A 23,478-nucleotide genomic window follows, 5' to 3' on the forward strand; every position below is an offset into this window, starting at 1 on the left:
GAGGGAAATGGGGATTTGGTGTTTAATTGTGGAGATGGATGATGATGGTTGCACAACAGTGGGAATGTACTTAATGCCACAGAACTGTACACCTAAAAATGGTAAATTTTATGTTTATTTTACCACAATAAAAAATTTCAGGATAATAACCCTGTTGGAGCCAACAACGGGATTTAGTCGATTGCTCTCTTCCTTACCATTTTCAGTGTGAAGACAACTGCTGTTTTAAGTAAGCAATTAAAATGCAATTGCCATGTCCTTAGGCATTTAAAGTTCTCTAATCGGAAGACCTTAGACATGTTTCCAGGGTTTCTGACATAGCATAGCTTTAAATTTTTGTAAAATATAAAGAAAACGAAATATAATAGTAAAGAGTTTTAAAAACAGAATGAGAAGGAGGCCTGCACAAGAAGTCAGCCTGTGTGGTAGCTCTTGCTGGCGTTATGCCTTTTCAGGTGAAATGGGGTCCCATGCTGCAGTTGCCTCATCTGCCCACCTCTTTGGAGTTACAGTAGAGATGAAATAATATATATAGGAGACTATTTGGCAACTAAAACAGCATTCAAATGTGGCATGTTATTTCTTAAAATACAAATATAGAATATATGAGACGAGCATTAGCATTTTTAAGTAAATCAAGAGTTTTAAAACATTCTAGTCTTGCAATTCAAGTGTTCTTCATTAAAGGAGCATTCTACAGCATGCTCTGTGTCATGTACGGTTTTCCTATTTGTTACGTGTTTAAATTTGAAAATAAGGAGAATAAAACCATAGAGACTGGAAATACACAGCAATAACCTTCCCTAAGGGATCACATGTTTATTAGCCATTGGTAAAGAGCATTCATTTGTGCACCATATCTATTTCATCACAAAGCTCTCACTTGGGGTCATGCTTTGGAAATCAGATTTTAGTTGTTGGAACATTGGACTGCCCCCGCTGGATTCCATGCAGTATTCTACCTAGATCAATCCTCACAGAGCAGGCAGCTAGCTCTTGTTCCTGCCACAGTAATATCAAGTATTTTGCTATGCCTAGTACATTTTTTAGCTTCTCTGAATAACCAGCAAATCGTAAATGTGCCACAAGTTTGTCTATACCATTCTTAAGTGAATTTATTTCTTCCAGATCATTTGCTTTTTGAGACAACAAGGTTCTTATGGCCGAATACAGTGGCTCACACTTGTAATCCCTGCACTTCAGGAGGCGAGGCAGGAGGATCAATTGAGGCCAGGAGTTCGAGACAAGCCTGAGCAACATAGCAAGACCCCTGTTTCTACAAACTACAACAAAAAATTAGGCATGATGGTGTGCACCTGTCCCATCTACTTGGAAGGCAGAGTGAGGCAGGAGGATTGCTTGAGGCCAGGAGTTCCAGGCTGCAGTGAGCCATGATTGTGCCACTGCACTCCAGCCTGGGCAACAGAGCAAGATGCTGTCTCAAAGGAAAAAAAAACCTTTTGTTTCTATACTTCACGTAGAGGATTTTTTTCCTCTAAAAATTGCTTCCTTAAAGCTGTATATTCATATTTACAATCTATTCACTTCATAGTTTATTCTCACCATTACCAGTCAAGTTCATCTTTTACCGTGAGAATTCTTCATTAAGCACGAGCAAGTTAGGTAAGGGAGACACCAAAATTCCACTTTGTATTTTTCATCCATGTCTAAGACACGATGATTGTGAGGATTCCCATTGGAGAACAGCAGGTATGAGAATACGTGCCTGGAACATTCTCAGCTGGGTTCTTTAAATTGTTTGAAAGGGTTTCAGGTGGTAATACATGCCTCTAATATAAAATATGTTGGAATAGAAATCACATAATTGAAATGGAGTAAATTAAGCTGATTATATCTTATGCATTTGGACTGTTATTGTATTTTTATTTTCCGTGAGATTATGAGGAGGTGTGTAATGTTAAAAAGTGAGCAGAGAACTGTTATAATTTAGTCTGTAGAAAATTTTTCATTTTTTGCTACTGTCTTTGTAAATGAAATTCCAAAAGAATTACTTAGACTTCCATTGCTTGATGTTTTTCACTTTGAAACAATAAGTATCTTCAGACCTCGAACATTGTGGGGTCAGTTGGGTAGAGCTGCCTAGAGCACTTTGCTGAGAAGACTTCTGAGGCTACATCTGGGCTCTGCAGGAAGGAGTGCTGTAACCACCTGTCCAGGTCTACTTTGATCAACTAGCAATGTCTGCTGCGGGCATCACACTAGGGAGCAGTGCTACCCTTGCTGACCCCTTTCTAGATAATACAGCAGAATTTTTAATAAAGAAGTTTAGATCATCCTGGGAAGGCAGAAATTCCCAGTTTCTATTGATAAGGACTAGCTTTCCAGAAAATTATGTCATTAGGAATATAGACACTCATTTTTATGGGAAGGGCATCATGGATTTTTAATTTTAATTCTGCCATGGTGTAACATATAATATGTACCTAGACACGGATCTTCCCATTTCCTTTGTCATCACTCTGACTTCTGTAAAAAAAAACAAAACAAAAAACCTGACACACTTGTAAGGTCTCAAACTATTCTAATACTATAAAATTTGCTATTTTGTATATGCATTTTGGTCAATCCCTTGCATAATTTATGTACGTAAAATTTTGTTTAAGTACTTGGATCAAATAGCTAGAAGAGGACTTCCCTTTTTCCTTTAGTTTTTGTCATTGACAGGATTATTTGCTTGAGATGAGTCAATATTTGTGGAGCGCCTGTGTACCAAGGCACTCATTCCATCCTCGTTCAAATCCTCCAAGAGAAGAGTTCTCCGTATTTCATAATTGAAGAACCTGTGGAGGCTCCCCCTTGGGTCCCTAAGCAACGCAGCTGGAAAGTGGTAGAGCAGGGTATGAGTCCAGAAAAAATGAATGTCAATTAGTAGGTGAAGCTTTGAAGCAGAGATTAGACCCAGCATGTATAAAATCACTTCAAAATTGACCACCATACGCACTTGCCCCATCCACTCTTCGGATGCTTTCTCTACTGTTAGCTAGAGTTATCTTTTTAAATTGAACATTTGATCATGGCACCACTTTGTTTAAAAACGCTCTGATGGCTTCAACTCTTCAGAGGCCCTATGAGGTCCCAGGCAATCTGGCACCCCCCTGCCCCTCAGGTCCCATCTCTTTTGTGCAGTTGTCTGGCCTGTCCTTTGTCCGTGAACTCAAGCCCTTTTCTGTATCAGGTGCATTTTTTTTTGCCTGGGACACCCTTACCATCCACTTTGCTTTCTCTCTTCTCTTGAGGTTTCTGGCTAACTACTAATTACCCAGAGACATTTTTCTGACATCCCTGACTGTGTCTGGTCTCATGGCTCTCTTTGTCTTCAGAGCAGTTGGCACAACTGAACTATGTAGATTTTTGCAGATGGGGTGTAGAAGACATTTTTAATTCCTTAGATTGTGAGTTCTGTGAGTGCAGGGACCATGGCTCCATCCATTGCTACGTTTGCAGTGCCTGGCACAGAGCCTGGCCTGTGGTTCACAGTAGAAATCTAATGTGGTATGAGATGCAGTTGGAATCTTTCCTGTTTTCTAAGAATGAGTGAGAAGAGCCTGCAGCTAAAAGCAAGGTTTTCAAAAATCCCCACTTTCTATGGTTAGAGAACTGCATCTCCGTGGCCAACATTTTCCTTTGGAGCTTTTTTAAAAGGTGTCATTTCAGCAGAACCAATTCTCAGATTTTCCCCGTCCCTCACGCTCATATAAAAGATGGCTGGAGGAGGGGGAGATGTCACCTTTTGGGGAAATGTCTTTCAGAGAAGAGGAGTGTGCAATTTGGAGATCATCATTTGTCTGAAAATTGGGGAGCTACTATCCCAGAAAGAAGTGAAAGAGGAAGGAGAGAGAGATGCTGCATTTGGTGGGACAAGGATATGAGGTTCCTTGGACACTATGGTCTCAAGTGAATCCATGGAAGATGGCTTGAGATTTAAGTTTTCTTGCTAATGTCCCATAGGAGAGTGCCCCCCACAATCCATGTGTGGACCCTGGCAGTGCCTCTCAACAAAGCTGACAGATATGCCCCAGGAGTGAGTCAGGATATGAATGGAGTCCCAAAGGAGTGAACTCTGGCCAGTCAGAAAACCGACCCCCACCATGGTGGTGGTTCACATAGGGATCGGCCTCTTTTGAACTTCATGAAGAAGTGAGTCAGTATTTTCATGCAGAGCTTTTTTGAAAAGGTATCGTTTCAGCAGAACCAGCTTTCAAATTAATTATGGATAGTCGTGGAAGGAAGCAACCAAGAGAATAAGCTTAGGGAGAAGGGAAGAGGTAGGGGTGAGAGCAGACCACCTTGCTTCTCCACCCCAAACCTCTGGAGACTCAGGCCGCACCTCTGAGATTAAAGCCTTAATCAAAATGAAACTTTCAGGCTGGGTGTGGTGGCTCACGCCTGTAATCCTAGCACTTCGGGAGGCCAAGGTAGGAGGATTGCTTGAGGACAGCAGCTAGAGACCAGCCTAAGCAAGAGCAAGACCCTGTCTCTAGAAAAAAATAGAAAAATTAGCCGGGCATGGTGGCATGTGCCTGTAGTCCCAGCTACTTAGGAGGCTGAGACAGGAGGATCCCTTGAGCCCAGAAGTTTGAGGTTACAGTGAGCTATGATGACACCACGGAACTCTAACCTGGGTAACAGAGTGAGACCCTGCTTCAAAAAAATAAAAAGAAAAGAAAAAGAAACTTTCAGCAAATCAAATTGGTAAGAGGCCAATTTGAGATACTACTCAAGAGAAAAGGGGAGTTTAGATAAGCATAGAAGTAGAAGTTATTGCAAATAAAATAATTTGATATTTTATTCTTCACTGAATTGAAATTCAAAACAGTTACATTTTTCATTGAATAAAATTCAAAACTTTTCATTAAAATTCAAAAGTTTTAATTGAATAAAATTTGAATGAAATTCAAAACAGTTAAAATTATTCACTGGAAGGGTAAAAGGACAGCGTGCCTGTAGTCCCAGCTATTCAGGAGGCCAAGGCGGGAGGATTGCTTGAGCCCAGGAGTTTGTGACCAGCCTGGGTGATACATATCCTTTCAGGTAGGAGGTTGCATGTCAATATTTCTTCCCCTACAAAGTTCCAGCACCCACTGCTTCTGACGTGTGAAGGAATGGAAATTCCAGTTCAGTCCCAACACTTACAGTGGGCTGTTCAGTCCCACTACTGTCCCTTCTCCTGTCTTCAGAGAGCAAAAGTCAATTTATCAAGAGAGAAGAATCCAATAAGAAACTTCTCAAAACTGTCTCCTGGCACATTGCTCTTGAAGGAAATGTGCGTGAGGGTAGGTCAGGATTTATCCATTGATACCTCTAGACTATCACCCAGTGCGCTGAGTGCAAGACACCCACATCTGTGACCATTCTTCTTTGTGAACAGTAGTCATTAAGAATATCACAGCATAGAGCTATCTAACCTAAACAACAAAAATGAAAATTTTTCTAGGTGCACCTGCCTTTAATGTCAGACCTACCCAGAAACGAAGTTGTAAATGATGGCAGGGACCTGCTAGTTGTTAGTCCCATCAGCGTACTATCAAGCATGGGAACCTTAGGAATCTTTGGCTTTAGTGTTTTTCAAATTGTAGGTTTGAAATCCATCAAATATGTCTTGACCAGCATTTTAAAAAACAAGATAGAAAATGTCAAAGTGTGTAGCATGTGGTGAGAATAATATTATTACTACTTCACAAAACATGGCAGTTGTCTGCTTGTGTGTATGTTTGTGAATTTGTGTACTGGGACATAAATGTATTTTTCTTTCTGAGTTTCAGTTAAGTTCATAAGTTAGTGATCTAGATACTAGATTCTAGATCATCTCATGATATATTATAAATGTTGCAGCTAAAGCCTACAGAGGTGAACACACTTGCCCAAGGTCAATAGGAGTGTTTCCATCTCCTGATTAATGTTTTGCCCTTTCTTACCAGCCCTGAGAAAATAGTAATAATAATAGCTAATATTTAATGAGTGATTACTATGTGCTAATCACTGTGCTAATATATCATCTTATTTAATAGGGAAAGGGGGTAGGTTGGCTTTGTGTTTTATTTGTTTCAAGTAAATGTCCATGGTGGTTAGGAAATGAGAACAAACTGGTCCTCCAGCATGGATAGTTTGAGAAGCACTGATTTAGACCCAGCAAAGCTGACACACTTGTCCTTTTTTTTTTCCTTGAAGACAGAGTCTCGCTCTGTTGCCTGGGCTAGTTTGCCGTGGCATCAGCCTAGCTCACAGCAACCTCAAACTCCTGGGCTTAAGCAGTTCTCCTACCTCAGCCTTTCGAGTGGCAGGGACTACAGGGGGCGCCAACACACATGTTTGGCTGATTTTTTTTTTCTATTTTTTTAGTAGAGACGGGGTCTCACTCTTGCTCAGGCTGGGTTCGAACTCCTGACCTCAAACAATCTACCCGCCTCGGAGGATCCAGAATGCCAGGATTACAGGCGTGAGCCATCACACCCGTCCCACACTTGTTCTTTGATGTCTCTTAACTCCTTTTGAAGTGCCAGATGGTCACGGCTACCCCTGGAAGGGGCAGATTGTTGGACACAAACCCCCTAACAGCAGAGAAGGGCTATCTACAGTGAATGCGGAACTTTCGATTCTAGAAATAGCTTCCTTTATCTTGGGGGTGGCTAGTGGACAAGTCACTAACACCAATAAATACCCCAAAACTTTTCTTTACGTTCAAACTTACAGAAGTGGGAGGGATGTGATGCAGAGAGCTCTCCTTCCTTGTAAACCTGCCCCCTTGGGGAAAAGTACAACAGAGCAAATTAAATTCTCATTTCCCAAGACTCAATCAGAGCGGTAAGCAGCGGAGGAACGATGCTACAGACGTCTCTGGGAAAATGGGGCTGACTGAAGGTGGCCCGTGTGTCTGCTTGACTCGCAGGCTCTGTGGAGGGAAGCACACCTCATAAATCCTTTCAGACTGCTTTTTGGCTAAATTCTCAAATTTGTACGAAGACCTGTTTTGAGTGAACCAGTGTGTCTTTGTTTGCATCTTCTGGAATTCTAAAGACTGCAGCCAAGGAGTTAGCAAGGCTGAGAACTGGATTGAGCATTTAATCGGTTGAATACTTCCTTATGTTTTGCTGGTTTGGTCTCATAACAAGTGACCTTAGTCTAACTCCTAGTAACATGATTGTGGAATGTGCTGTCCTGAGAAATACTGCCTTGTTTTTTCATCCTGAGCACACCGAAAATCTCTGAAAATTCAGATGAGTTTGTTTGGATGATGGTAATAATAATATAAGCTAGCCGTACCTGCTGCGTGCCTGGGATTTTACACGTTATAACCAAGTGCATGTTGCAACAGCCCTTGCCAAATGGGAAAACCAAGGTTTCGAAAAACTAGGTCACTTACCTGATATAAACAGTTCCATCCCAGGTTTCTGCATTTCTAAATTTCCTACAGCTGCTTTTTTTTTTATTTCAGAATATTATGGGGGTACAAATGTTTAGGTTACATATATTGCCTTTGCCCCACCCAAGTCAGAGCTTCAAGCATGTCCATCCCCCAGACAGTTCACACCGCACCCATTAGGTGTGAATTTACCCATCCCCTTCTGCCCCTTCCCACCTGCCCAACACCTGATGAATGTTACTACTGTATGTGCACTTAAGTGTTGGTCATCCTACAGCTTCTTATCAGCATCCTTGGACAAATGAGGCAATGCCAGACCCTAACGTCATGATATTTTCATTGATTCCTTTCTTCCGCCTGCAGACAATATCAGGATCTACTTCCTTTTAATTTTTGACTTTAAATATACATCATCTATTTAATAATTCAGAAGTGGGATGATGCATTGAACTCTAGGTCCTGCAAGCTCAGAAGTCCCTGTGGTAATATTTAATAATAGTGTTAATTGACTTTCTACTGGATCTATCCATGCACTGGTTTTTACCTGCATTATCTTAACTTAATCCTTTCACAGAAACCACCTCCCCTTCCCTATCCATTTTCCTGCTTTATTTTCTTGTAGCACTTTCACATAGTATGCCCACACTGACATACTTCAGTTTACTTACTGTGTTTACTGCTTCCTCTCTCCACTAGAATGTAAGCTCTATGAGGGTTGTATGACTTTTTAGTTCAATAATGTAAGTCACCAGCAAGTAGAATCAGGCAGAAATGTTTCTTGAATTAATGAACAGTCCTCATGGGTAAATACCACTTATAAGTAAATATCATCCTCATTTATAGATAAAGGAAACTGAAGTTTGTGGGATTAAATAATGTGCTCAAATGTGGAAGTAGTTATTTTTAACTTCAAAATCAGTATTTATTTATTTTTTGGAGGCAGGATTTTGCTCTGTTCCACAGGCTAGAGTGTCTTCATAGCTCACTGCAACCTCAAACTCCTAGGTTCAAGTGATCCTTCTCCTAAGTAGCTAGGACTACAGGCATGCACCACCACGCCCAGCTGGTTTTTATTTTTTGTAGAGATGGGGTCTCACTGTGCTGCTCAGGCTGGTCTCGAACTCCTGGCCTCAAACTCTCCTCCTGCCTAGGTCTCCCAAAGTGCTGGGATTATAGGAGTGAGCCACCACGCCTCAAAATCAGTTTTTAAATGTTAGTGGTAACAATCACTTCCTTTCCTATATTTTTGGAATGAAAAATATTAACACAAAAAAAGAGGTTGGTTTTGGCACTTAGGTATTCTTAGAGTAAGTAAGCAGAATGTATTTGTTGAATATATATATTCATACTCTGATCTGTAGTAATAGGTGAGCCTTTCATCTATGGTAGTAACTATAGCTAGTATTAAGGTAAATAAGATATCATTGTTTACCCTACCATGCTGCCTCCAGGAATTATGATATAGTGAAGAAAAAGGTTCACATAAAGGGCTTGCTAAAACAAGACTGTTTCTGTTGGAGTCCTGTGTCGTTCATGGTCCTCTCTTAAAACACAATTTGAGAGTTGTGAGAGACCTGGGAGATATGTGGGCTAGACTACCCACCCCTCCTCACCCTCAGTGCCAGATTGTGGGACTCAGGTCTTCCTTCCGCTGGACAGCCTATTCCACTGATGGACAGCTGCATTGTCATGGAATGACTGTATTGTTGGAAAATTCTTTGTATTGAGTTGAAATTTATCTCCAGGTAACTTCTACCCGATGGTCTGAGTTCTGCCCTTCAGGGAATGACAGAATAAATTAAATCATCCTTTCACATACTGGCTCTTCAAGTATTGGTCTGTTTATGCTCACTCTTGGGTTTCTCTTGTCCCAGTCCCTAGGACATTCTTTGTGTGGCATCTTCCAAGCCATCTTTCATTCTGCTTGCTACCTTTGGCATGCCCTAACACTTGTTCATGTTTAACTTCAGTGCCTCATTCAGGACTCCAGGTGTGGTACTGGGGTTATACCCATTGTTTTTGGCAGTCACACCACCCTGTTGGCTCATCCACATCCCCGAAGTCTTTTAGTGTGAACTGTTATTGACTCTAGTGGGACGAAAGTACAGCACAGATGGAACCGAGATTGCTGGTGGTTATGAAAAACAATAGTGATGTCTGTGGCCACTGTCCTCCATTTGTCTGTGCAGTCCATGTGCCACACCCAAGACAGTTATGATAAGAATCACCATTTATTGAGTCCCGTGTGTAAGATACTGTCCTGGACACTTTACATACACTCCCTATTGACCTTTCTAAGCAATCATATTCATAGATATGATTTAACTCTATTTTACACTTGAGAAGACTGAGATTAGGAGAGATTAATGTGTTTAAGATTGCATAGCTTATAATGGGTAGAGCTTGGATCTGAATCTATGTTTAACTCCAAATCCCAAGCTTGGTAAGATATACAAGGGCCATCCAGAAAGTATCCAGCCATGTAGTGTGATAAATGGTACTAACAATGGCTGGATACTTTCCAGACAGACTCGTACTTCCAGGAGCTGCAAAGAGGCTAAGTTTAGATATCTGAGGCCCCTATTTCCATTCTCTCTGAAAAACGTGCAAAGGGAGATAATTTAAAGGAGTGATACTATCTTCTTCTTCTTATTATTATTGTTGTGCTCTTACTCTGTGCCAGCTGCTGCATTGCTGTTTATCTCATTTAGTCCTCACGACAGTTCTTTGAGGGGGGCACTGTCATCATTATCATTGTACAGGTGAAGAAACTGTGGTTCAGAGAGGATAAAGCCAGGTTACTCACACAGCTCCCAGACTCCAGAGCCATCATTCTTTCCATCATTAAGCCACTTCCCAGAGAGGGTTTCTCAACTCAACTCTAACTGCCTCCCTCCCAGAGGGTCCCTAGCTGGACCATTACCCACTGTGGTAGTCTCTCCTCTCCTGTCCACCACTTCCGATCTTAGTAATTTACCAAATTACCTAAGCAGAAAAGGAGAAAAAAAAACCCTCAGTAAATTAGATAAGCATTCATTCATTAGACTTCCTCTATGGCTGGCTTTGGGCCAAGGATCAGCCATGGAAGCAAAGTAAGAAGTCCGCTGAAGTTATTAGAGCTCAGCACAGATGTGGCCATCATGCTTCCTTCCTCCCAAGTGTTTGACCCCATGCATGAATGCTGCCAAGAACTGATCATTTAGCAGTGGTGATTGAGGACTGTGGACCCACCAGCTTTCAGACTGGATTAACTTACTTTCCAAAACATAAGTACAAAAATTCTTTATTTACGGACCACTAGTAGGAATCCTGCCAAGTCACATTACTAATCTTTGCATTGCATAGAACATAAATGCTTATAAAATATATTTTATTTGCAGTGATCCATTTATTTCTCCCAAAAACCTGCCAATGTAGGCAAAGGTTCATTGCTCTGCTTTACAAATAGGGAATCTGAAACTCAGACTAAAAGGCTTGCTCAGAGCCTCGCAGTCCCTAAGTAAGGATCAGAGGCTAGACACAGTCTATGGGAGCTGTGAATTCTGTTCTTGCACTTAGTTGTCCCTTTTCCCTTCACCTGCTCTTGCACTGTCCCCCAAACTGCTTGTACATCTCTCCCCTTGCTTATCCCCTCTCCTATTGGCTGTGAACATAACCAGCTCAGAAGAAAACTGAGTTAGAACAAGCTGGAACTGCTCTTTTTTTTCAGGCTTCACTTCCCAAGCCATCTGGTCACCCTGACTTTCCACGGCACAGGTGCAGTGACTTGCAGGGTGTCATCAATCTTCGCCTTCACATGAAAGCCCAGTTGACTCTCTGCAGCACCAAGCTGCCATAAACGTGCTTTTTATTCAGGCAAGTACCTAGGGATTAATCCTAATGTCACACTAACCCATTTGACAAACTTGCAACTTCTCTTACTTTCTCTAGGGTGGACAATAAGCTGAGAAATTGCCCTGGAAGTCCAGGATTCCCTGCGGGTGGGCTCACGGAAGAACGTGGGACGTACAGCTCAATCTGTACTTTGCCAGTGAGCAGAAGCATCCACGCCTACTGAGCCTCCACCCCACCCCTGCCTTCTCTCTAACCCGTGCCAACCACCATCTCTCCTTTCCTTCTAAGATTTTGTCATTTCAAAAATGTTATATGAGGCTGGGCGCAGTGGCTCACACCTGTAATCCTAGCACTCTGGGAGGCCGAGGTGGGCGGATTGTTTGAGCTCAGGAGTTCGAGACCAGCCTGAGCAAGAGTGAGACCCCGTCTCTACTAAAGATAGAAAGAAATTATATGGGCAGCTAAAAATATATATAGAAAAACTAGCCAGGCATGGTGGCGCATGCCTGTAGTCCCAGCTACTCGAGAGGTGGAGGCAGGATTGCTTAAGCCCAGGAGTTTGAGGTTGCTGTGAGCTAGGCTGACTCCATGGCACTCTAGCCAGGGCAACAGAGCAAGACTCTGTCTCAAAAAAAAAAAAAAAAAGATGTTACATGAATAGAATCATACAGTAGGCAACATTTTGGAATTGGCTTTTTTCATGCAGCATAGTTCCCTGGAGATTCATCCAAATCATGGTATAGTTTCCATTTTTATTATCTGAAGTCCATACATTTAAATTTTAAGTTTTATTTATTTTTAATTAGTTTTAAAATTTTTCTGTTTAGTTTTTTTAATTAAAAAAAATTTTTTTTTATTAAGTAGTCTGTAAGCAAGGTTACAGAGGGTAACAGTGCCATTTCCTAGCCAGGAGACCCTGTGGATTGCTTAATATCTCTGAGGCTCCATCTCTTCACCTGTAGAGCAGGCATAATAATTAGACCTTTATATTATATTCTCTTTATTAATGAAGGCTTATTGCAAAGATGCAAGACAATGTCTTCTTTAGCCACAGAGTAACTCCCAAGTCCCTGTATTTCTGGGATTGGGATAAATGGCAGGTCTTGTACATTATTTCGAGGGAAAAATCATTAGGTTCAATGATCCACCTTTTCTGAGACCACCTGTCATTCATACTGTCCAGCAGAAAGGATCTGATTGGGTTGGTTTTCTGTCTTTAATATAGAGAACCTGTAATAAGCCCCACACTAAACCCCTTGAAAGCATTGTCCTCTCTGTGGTTCTCTTGCAGAAGCGATAGGAGAATCTTTAAACTGCTCTGTTTGGGCATCAGTCAGAACCAGCCAAAGTTGGAGGCTGCCCTGGGAGGAGACGCCCATGTCACAGAGGTGTTCAGGCTGAGGCTAAGGGCCTCACATACAGGACTACAAGCAGAGAGTGCAGCTGATTCTGTTTAGTCCTTTGTAGAGCAAGAGCAGAACTTGTTTTATTCAACATGGTAAAAATTAAAAGTTCCCATTCAGTCTACCAACTGTGGATCCAAAATATTCAGAAAAAAGATAGAAAATAACACTATAACAGTAAAAAATACAGTATTTTTGATAAACTATGTACATAGCATTTATATTGCATTTGACAGTATGTGTCAAATCCAGAATCCAAAAGAGGATTCTGGATTTGACAGGTATTTAGTGCTTAATGGACCCTCATCTAAGACAGCTGTTGCACAAGGTATATATAGGGGGCAAAATTCAATGGCTGGGAAAACCTTTGGCCAACTATAAAGCCCTCTGTAAAACTCTCAGGGGTGGCGAACCTGTGGCCTTAAAGGCCTGCAGGTCACCTGATTTAACACGAATTCAGTCCCCTCTAGGGAACTTTTTGGTTATGCACCACTGTAAAAGGAAATTTCTGGTGTGTGTGTGTTTATGTGTGTGTGTTCTTAAATAAGAGAGCCAGGTTTTTCATAACTAGGGAGACTAAGAAAATGCAATGTACAAACAGTTGTTCCTTAGTATCCAAGGAGGATTGGTTCCAGGACCCCCAAGGATACCACAATCCATAAAAGCTCAAGTCCCTGATATAAAATGGTGTAGTATTTGCATATAACTTACACACATCCTCCTGTATACTTTAAAGTATCTCTAGATTACTTATAATACCTAATACAATATAAGTGCTATGTAAATAGTTTATAAAAATACTGTATTTTTTATTATAGTGTTATTATTTTTTCCTGAATAGTTTGGATCCACATTGGTAGAATCCTGGGATGTGGAGGGCCGACTGTATATGTGTGTGTGTGTGTGTGTGTGTGTGTGTGTGTGTGTGTGTGTAAACGAGACATCTATTTGCTTGTGTTTCTGAAAGAAGACAGCAGAGTTCAGTACAGAGCTGGAAACAAGGGCCCGTGGTTCCTGCAGACTGTCTGAGGCCAGGAACACACAGAATCCGATGACAGCTTCTGGATTTGCTATGACAAGGGTTACACAATGGCCATCAGGTAGGGACAAAGGTCAGTCACCGGGCACGTCCAGGAGCCTAGGCTGTGATAGAGTATTTAAAACAAACATAAATCATGAAAAGCTTAAAAGTTGCTGGCTCTTTGCTCAGACTCCACATTGGAGATGCAAAGAGAAGCAAAGCTACATCTTTGTGTATTAGTCTAACAATATTCCCCTTTTCAACTCTGAAGATAAAACGTTGTTTTAGGTCTGGTGGAGACTGGGGAAATGAGAGGGTCACCCACTGGGAGGAGCTCACTCCCCTCGAACGCTTGAGGGTTGAGCTTCTCCCACGTGGCTGGTGTCCGCTTCCTGCTGGCTGCCCCTAAGAGGGACCCTGGGGGGGTGGAGGAGGCGGGGCGGGGGCTGGGGGGTACGGGGGTGGGTGGGGGCTGTGTGTTCTGCGCCTCAGTCTCTGGGCAGCCCAGCCCTGCCTGGCGTCGCTTAGAGCACTGGCGCTCACTGCTCCTCTTTTTCTGTGATGGTGCTGACTGTGCCTATTGTGTGGATCTGCGACAGCACTAGGAGCAGTAAGATGCGTCTCCGCGTATCCCTGCCCTCCCCAGACCCACGTCCCCACAGGCCCTTCATCTCCTGGGCAACCTTGACCCCATCCCAGTAACAGCTGTGTTTTCTTATGTTTCATGATGTTTCTGTCAGCTCCACTAAAACGTGAGCTCCTTCAGGTCAGGGACTATGTCTCTTTTCCTGGCATCTCTTGCCCCTAGTGACATGCCCAGCACATGGTAGGTGCTCTGTAAATGTTTGTTGACTGAACACAAAAAAACAGAGTGCACTCATAGGGAGCCGAGCAGGATGGGAAGGCCCTGGAATCTAGGTCACAGGAGGAACCAGGCTTGTGTGCGCGTGAGGGGTGGGCGGGGAGGCTGTTGTGGACAGAATGATGCCCAGAAAGATGTCCAGGTCCCGGTCCCTGGAATCTGGCAATGTGTTATGTTACAAGGCAAGAGGGAATCATGCTTACAGATGAGATTATGGTTCCTCATCATCTGACCCTACTACAGGGAGATTATTGTGGGTTATCTGGGGGATCAATGTCATCACAGGATTCTTATAACAGAGGCAGGAGAGGCAGAGTCAGAGAAGGAGATATGATGACGGAAGCAGAGGTTGGGGTGACACGGCCACAAGCCAAGGAAAGCAGGTGGCCTCTAGAAGATGGAGACAGCGTGGAACACATTCTCCCCAGAGCCTCCAGAAGGAGCACGTCTCTGCCAACACCTTGATTTTAGCCCTGCGAGGCCCAGTTCAGACTTCTGACCTCCACAAGTGTGAGATGATAAATTGTATTGTTTCAAGCCATTAACTTAGTGGTAATTTGTTGTAGCAGCAATTAGAAACTAATACAGAGCCTAACTCTAGGGGGATGGGGGAGAAAAATCTCAGGAAGGAACCTAATGGAGGACATAAACCTGGGAAAGGAAATGGCCACGTGGGAGGAGCTCAGCCAGTGTCCAAAGGGACCCTCCCCACGGCATCACCCTAGACTAAAATTAGTTGACGATAAGATCAGAATTGGTAAGTAGCTCAAATGTGCTGCCTCTAACCTCCCAAAATAGTGAATGCCTCTGATAATTGGGCGAAACAGTAGTAGAACATAGAGTAAAAGGGTCCATCAAACCAGGGTTTGAGTTCCTCTCTGCCACCTATGGATGGTATGACCGTAAGGAAGTTATGTAACCTCTCTAAGACTCAGTTTTCTTACCTACTAACTGGGGATAAACCGGTTTCTTAACTAGGATTGTTTGTTGAAAAGATTAAATAGGACATGTAATGTACCTAACATAATGCCTGCCACAAAGTAAACACTGAATAAATATTATCCATTACTAAAAATATAGATACAATCTTAGGAGCCTTTGTAACAAGGGTATTTGAGGTTTCCCTGTATTCCACGCTGACTCAACCACATCTGGAGTCTGTGGTGAGTTCTGGAAACAGAGAACAACGAGGATGGTCAAAAGACTCAAAATCAGGTTCTATAAAAAGAATGTCTAGGCTGGGTACAGTGGCTCACACCTGTAATCCCAGCATTTTGAGATGCTGAGGCTGGAGGATTGCTTGAGACCAGGAGTTCAAGACCAAGTTGGGCAACATAGTGAGACCCCATCTCTACAAAAAATTAAAAAAATTATCCAGGCATGATGGTGTGCACCTGTAGTCCCAGCTACTCCAGAGGTTGAAGAAGGAGGATGAGGATTGCTTGAGCCCAGGAGCTCAAGGAGGCTGTAGTGAGTTATCATTGTGCCAATGCACACTCCAGCCTGGGTAATGGAGCAAGACCCCATCTCTAAAAAAAAAAAGAAAGAAAGAAGAAGAAGAAGAAATGGAAGAAATGGGGAGGTTTGACAGAAAGCTATTTTCAGACTGGCTATTTAATTTGTGGGGCCCAGTGCAAACTAAAAAAGTGGGTCCCCTTGTTCAAAAAGGTATTAAGATTTTCAAAATGCCAACACAAACAACATTAACCCAGGCATGGGGTCCTTCTGAGTACAGTGCCCTGTTGCCCAGGCTGTGCACCCAGAGGGCCCTGAATATTATCATGGAAGAAGAGATAGGCTTGCTCTCAACAAAACGAAGGAGAAAAAACTACACACATCCTAAAAGGTAGAACTTTGTAACAAGCCAATCAGAGAAGAACAACTTGAGAACTTCTGTCCCCACAGGCATTCAAGCAGAGGGTGGACAGCCATTTTGCAGTTATTTTATTTATTGAATGAATGAATGAATGAATGATGGGGTCTTGCTCTGTCACCCAGGCTAGTGTGCACTGGTGTGACCATAGCTTACTGTAACTTCGAACTCCTGGGCTCAAGCGATCCTCCCCACTAAGCCTCCCTAGTAGCTGGGACTACAGGTCCATGCCACCACACCTAGTTAATTTTTTTTATTGTTTGTAGAGATGAGGTCTCCCTGTGTTCCCCAGACTGATCTTGAACTCCTGGCCTCCAGCAGTCCTCCTGCCTCATGCAGTTACTGTATACTGGAGGGCAGAGAGCTCCTTATCACTGAAAGTGTTCAAAGTCTGAAGAAATGAAAAAATTATACTAAATGACTTCTAAAATTATTTCTAGTTCTGAGACTTGATAATTATATCAAATATTTTAAGAAAGGGGGTCTTAAGTGCCCTCAAATTTTTCTCAAAACTTTAATGAAGTTTTCCAGCAATATAAAACACACAAACACACATGTACAATTCTTCTCTGCTGCTACAGCTTTTGATATATTTGCATGGCCTTTTTCTCAATCTTTACTAGCGTATACATGTTTTTTAAGACTTGTAATTACTCCACTCATGCGCAGTTTTCATGTTTATGTGCTTTCATGATTATATAATATTCCATTGAATGGACATAGTACAATTTATTATTCCCTAGTTATTTGGTGACTCAGTTCTTTCCAGTGTTTCGTTATAATAAACGGCAATGCCCTAGATATTTTTGCATACACAGCTCCTCTTTGCTTTTGAAATACTTTGCTAGAATAATTAGAGCTCATTTGGCTGCAAATTACAAAGCTTATTGGAGTATCACAAATGAAAGAAGTTTCATTGATAAGCATATAGGGCTATCACAAAGATAAACCGCACAAGACACGTGGGAATGGGAAAGTTGTCAAATACTCCCCTCGCCTCTCCCCGTTCTCTTATTTCCTTTACACTGACTTCCTCTGCCTGCTCCTTGTTCCCTGCTCCCTTATAACTTTGGCCCAAACAGGGCTTTGACTTTCCTTGGAAGCCGAGACCCCAGGACTATGTCAGAAGAGTCCAGAGCCAACCACTATCTGACTAGAATTTCTTTATCTTTTATATCAGATTCTTAAGCAAGAGTTTGATTAGCCAAGTTCCCCTGCCTTGGGGAACCTGTGCCTGCCTCTGCTTAGTAGGAGGAGAGGGTTGGTAGTGGAGGAAAGGCTCTAGCATCTGCCTGGATCCGAATTGAACCCTACCACTTACTAGCCATGTAGCCAGAGTTAGTTACTGAGCTTCTCCATGTCTCTCTTTGCTCATGTGTAAAATGAAGATAACACTGAGACCTATGGCATGAGATTATTGGGAAGACGGAACAAAACAATCCTTGTCAAGGATCACACGCTCTATATCAGATCATGAGGAAGAAGAGAAGAATTCTCAAATTGGAACTGTGGGTGGGCTCTCTCTGGAAAGGACGGGCCTGTAAGAAATCTGACAGCTGGTTTAGTTTACCAGTTTCCATCCCAACATATAGGAAATGCAATAATTAAATTTATTGTGCAATGTGGTGATTCTGTAAAAGCCAAGTAGAGGGATGGGTTAATGACCTCTTTTACCTTGAGAAAGTTCTAAAATATTTTCTGGAAACAAATGGCATTACTCAGAGAATTTTTAAAATGACATAGAGAAAAAGATACCATTAGACACAAAGTAGGTGAGTTTCTGCTGGCGTTTTGTGGTTTGTACAGAGAAACATTTTGTCCAATTGGCTTGATTACATTTTTTTTTTTAGTGAAAAGCACCTTTGCCAAATGCCAAAAGTTTTCATTTTATACAAAAATCACAGGAAGAAAGCTTGTGTGAACTCAAGCTACCCCATAACACCTTTCTAACAACTAGATTAATGTTTGCTATTAGGCAATCTTTCCATTAAATTAATGGCTACTTTTTTGGATTAGATACTCACCTTCCATTTGGCACTCAGAGTCATTTCCTTGTCACTTGTTCTAAAAGAAAATCACTTAGGATAACTAAAGATCTTAGTGTAATGAGCTTTTATTATGTCTGTCCTGATCTTCCTTTTGTATAAAATTTATGGCTTCTCCTCATGCCTTTCCATACAGCAAGTCATGCATCTTCTCTTTGGCTTTCAGCCCGATCCCAGTCCCACCCCATCTGTGCCATCCTGATCTCACCCTATCTGTGCCACCTTATTTGCCTTAGCTCTTCAGTACTGGTTAATTTCCTTGTAATGCTCGAATATGTTATATTCAGCCAATCCCCCATGTTTCTACCCATGCTGTACTTGCCTTTCCCCTCATCCACGTGGGATACTTTTCCCCTTTATCCTTCACTGCCGACAAAATCCAACTTATTCTTTAAGGATTTCAACCCATATACATTTCTTCCTTCTGTGAGTTTGTATAGTTTATAAATTACTACTGTCACTTACTAAGCACATATTAAGTGCCAGGCCCATTATCTCCTCTTTACAACTACCTAAGGTAAATATCATCATCCTCATTTTATAAAAAGGGAAACTGAGCTTCAGAAAGGTTAGATAATTTGCTCAAGGTCACATACTGTAAATTGCTAAGCTGATGACTGAACTGCAGGGGTGACTGTAAAGCTCTTGCTCTTTCCACCTCTACAGTCTCTTTAACTATAGAATATCTGCAAGTGTTCTCTAATTGTTGTGTGTGCATCAGTCTTCTTGCCTCAGCATTTTCTTGAAATCAGGGACTATATAACTTAAGAATTGCATTCAGCTGCTAATTCCAGAGAGCCAAAGTTGTTGACTTAAATAAGATAGGAGATAATTTTTCTCTTACTTAAAAGGAGTCTAAAGAAAAGCAAGCCAGGACTGATAATGTGGACCCTAAGGTAGCATTACAGTCCTAAACTCTTCTACCCCTTCTCTCTGCCATCATCCTCAGGGTGTGGGTGTTATTCTTATGTTTCTAAGATGGCTGCTGGAAGTCCAGCCATCATTTTTATGTTCCAGGCAAGAAGGACAACAAGGATTAAGGGTAAAGGGTAGGCCTCCCAGCCAAAATTTAAAGATCTTTTCCAGAAGTCTCACCCTACAACTTCTGTTGATATTTCATTGGCCACCACATTTTCAGGGAAGGCTGGGAAATATTTTATAGCTGAATAACAATAAAGGTACTTTGTTTCCGAGAAAGAATGGATGTTGAATAGTGGTCTCTGCCATAGAGAACCCATGTCTCAATCTTCTTTTATATTTTCATAGCACCTAGTAGGTGCCCAATAACGCCGTGGACAGTCTAATGTAGAGAAATGGAGAGTAGAAAAAGATAGTTTAGAAAACTGATAAATGAAGAAACTGAAGAGATGGCAGCTATATATGGTTTCTAATTTGTAAGTACTTTATAAGAAAATAAATATGCACTGACTTCTCCCTAAACAGTCCTGTTGTCACTTGGGCTTCATGTATGGAAGGATTATAAAATTAATATCAAGATTAAGAAAATGAAACCAGGTCATTTGAAATTATTTTGAGTAGATTCACTGTGTTTCCTTTAGCTTTTATTTGTTGCCTACATTTTCCATTTACAAAACATCAGAAAATGTTCTGGTTTGCAAGAGGGCTCATTGTAAACAACCACTTCTGATAGAAGGACCAGTACTCAGGCAATACCTGATGAGCACTTAGAGAAACAGAGTAAATTACATTTCCAATAGAAATTAGTGCTATGCATTTCTGGAACTCTCCCGACTTTCTTATTTTGATTTGCAAAATAATTCAAAGGCTTGAAAGAAAAATCTGTGGCAGTTATCTGAAATGTTTCCTCCAGGATAACATCAAGAGAGGGTCTTTGTTTGAAATTAAAAGCACATTTCTGTAATTTTTAATTTTGATACAGTTTCAAATTCTGTGTGTTTTTTACCCAGAATCACCAATTATTTGGAATTTGGGGCCATTTGCTTCATCATTCTCTCTCTCTCTCTCACTCTCTGTCTCATATGGGTATATGATTTTTTCTGAAACTTTTGAGAGTTAATTGGAAGCATCATATGTTCAGAGATCCCTAAACACTTCAGAATATTTGCTGAGAAAAGGACATTCTCTTATATAGCCACAGCAAAATGATAAAAACAAGAAATTTAACATCAATACAATACTATTACCTAACGCATGGTCCATGTGCAAATTCCATTAGTTGCCCCAATAATGTCCCTTATAGTTAATTTATTTTCCCAGGCTAGAATCCAGTCTCAGACTGTGCATTACATTTAGTTGTCATATCTCTTTAATCTGGAACAGTTCCTTGGCCTTTCTATGACTTTCTATAACTTGACATTTTTAAAAAATACAGGGCAGTTATTTTATAGAATGTCCTTCAACTTGGGTTTTCTGACTTGCCGAATGATTGCATTCAGGTTGTACCTTCGGGGCAGGAATATCATGAAAGTACTGTGTCCTTCTCAGGGCTTCATAGGAGGAGGTAATGATATTGGTTTGTCTTTATTACCAGTAACGTTGGCTTTGATCACTGGTTAAAGTGATATCTGCCATATTTCTCCACTGCAAAGTTACTATTTTTCCTTTTATAATTAAAAAATAATTGGTGGGCAAGTTTTGAGGACAATGAAAGTATTCTGTACCTCATCAAACATTCATCCACTAGTATTAGATTCCACTGATGATTTTCAAATTCCATCATTCCTTTTATTTTTATTAATTGGCTTTCTACTGAAAGAATGAGAAGCTTATCTAAAAGATGTATCCAGTAAAAAAAAAAAAAAAAGAATGAGAAGCTTTCTCTTCTAAGGGAAAGTTTCTGATGCTGGGTAGCTACATGTTTCTGAGACTTTACCTTAGGCTGCTTGGGTTGCCATAACAAAATATCATAGACGAGGTGGCTTAAACAACAGAAATTTACTTCTCACAGTTCTGGAGGCTGGGAAATCCAAGATCAAGGTACTGGCTGATTTACTTCCTGGTTAGAGCTCTCTTCCTGGCTTGCAGATGGCCACCTTCTTGTCGCGTCCTCACATGTTGGAGAGAGTGCTGGTGTCTCTTTCTCTCCTTATAAGGGTACTAATCCCATCATGGGGGCTCCATCCTCATGACCTCATCTAAACTCAGTCACCTCCCAAAGGCCCTACCTCCTAATGCCATCACAGTGGGGGTAAAGCTTAAAAAAATGTTTATTTGGGGGTGAGGGGACACAAAAGTTTAGTCCATAACAGACTTTAGAAAGGAAAAATAAATACCCCTCATTGTAAGAAGATGGTATCTTCCTTGGATTTGGTAACTGACAGTGAGTGTTGAAGCCCATGCATAGTAAAAGTAACTGCTTACTCTGTCCTTTGTAATATGACTCTTAAATTTTATTTTTTTTTACTATCAAATGGTGAGACAATTTGGTTCCTCTACCGTTATTTAGCATTGATGTCTATTCCTTGTTTGTTGCTGTCAGACAAATCTGGATTTAAATTCCACACTTCCAGCTGTGTGTATGTGACATTAGGCACCTCAGGCTTCTTACCCTTAAAATAGGGATGATAACTCTTATCTTAGATGTGTTATTGGAAGGATTAAATGAGATAATGTAGGTGAAAACCTGTAACATAGTGTCTGATAAAAGAATGCAGTCAATAAATAAGTTTTCTGTCTGTAACTTAAAATTCCAATTATCAGGCTGGGAGAGGTGCCTCACACCTGAAATCCTAGCACTCTGGGAGGCCAAGGCGGTAGGATTGCTTGAGGCCAGAAGTTCAAGACCAGCCTGAGCAAGAACAAGACCTCATCTTTACAAAAAAAAAAAAGAAAAAAAATAGAAAAATTAGCCCAGGTGTGGTGGCACATGCCTGTAGTCTTAGCTACTTGGGAGGCTGAGGCAGGAGGATGGCTGGAACCCAGGAGTTTGAGGTTGCAGTGAGCTATGATGATGCCACTGCACCCTAGTGTGGGTGACAGAGTAAGACTTAGTCTCAAAAAAAAAAAAAATCAAATTTTCAGTGACAAATTTTTGCAAGTTTCATGATTTCATTACTCTCTTCAAGGGGTTAGATGGTCTTCTTTGACATGAAATTTAATCAGAAAGAGAAAGGGTTAGTGATATCTATTAACTTTTACATGATTTGTATGGTTATACCAGTTTCCTTCCTCCCTCCCTCCCTCCCTTCCTCCCTTCCTTCCTTCCATTTGACACATATTTAATGGCATTTACTATATGCTAGTAACTATTCTGGATGCTAGGGATAGAGCAGCAGACAAAATTTCCTGACCTGACATCAATTATATCAAAGTAGACAGATTGATAAATATAGAAACAAACTTTTAAAATCAGAAAGGGTGGGGGCTCTGGAGAGAAATAATCCCAGGAAGGAGAATCAGGATTGTGAGGGGGTTGCTATTTTGATTAGATTGTCAGGAAAGGACTCATGGATAAGATGACACATGAGCAGAGACCTAAAGAAGATGAGGAATAATGGAGTCATTAGGGTATCTGAGGGAAAAGCATTCCAGGATGAGGAAATATTTCAAAGAGCAGAAGCCTAAAGCATAGAATGACTTACACAATTTCACCCAAAGGAATCGTGGGAGGAGCCAGGGCGGTGCCTTGGAGCACAGTAGCCCTCTCCCTCTCTTCTGTGCACTTGATTACAAGCAAGCGCAGACGGCTAGACTGCTGTCGGCTGGCAGGGGTTGTGGCAGCTGTGGAGGTGTGTCATGCAGACCTCCCTTCCAGAAAACACCCAGTGCTAGGAGTGTAGAGAGCTGACAGCCCCAGCATCCAAGCTGCAGCACTTTCTCTACCAATGACTGAGCATGGCAGGGGTACTAGGGTATGACCACTGCCATACCATGGTGTGGGACTCCTCTAAGGGCAGTCTTTGTGCCAGAGCTCCCTATTAGACTGGCCAGGTTGTTTCCAGAGCTGCACCAGAGTCTGAGGCTCTACCTGCTCCATCATCCTTCCTTCCCCTTCTCCTTCTCCAAGTATCAGACCTGCATCATGGCTTTCCCTGCCCACTTCTGCTCTCTCTTCTTTTTGCCTTTCACAGGTATTACA

At 41.5% G+C, this 23,478-nt stretch overlaps 1 protein-coding gene across 1 annotated transcript in view; it reads left to right on the forward strand.

The window, feature by feature from the left end:
* The window catches only part of LOC123635560, a 36,610-nt gene that overhangs the window by 12,376 nt on the left and 756 nt on the right, over positions 1-23,478 (forward strand). The gene's annotated exons all lie outside the window — the stretch shown is intronic.

The sequence above is a fragment of the Lemur catta genome, chromosome 3, assembly GCF_020740605.2.
Source record: "Lemur catta isolate mLemCat1 chromosome 3, mLemCat1.pri, whole genome shotgun sequence".
NCBI lineage: Eukaryota > Metazoa > Chordata > Mammalia > Primates > Lemuridae > Lemur > Lemur catta.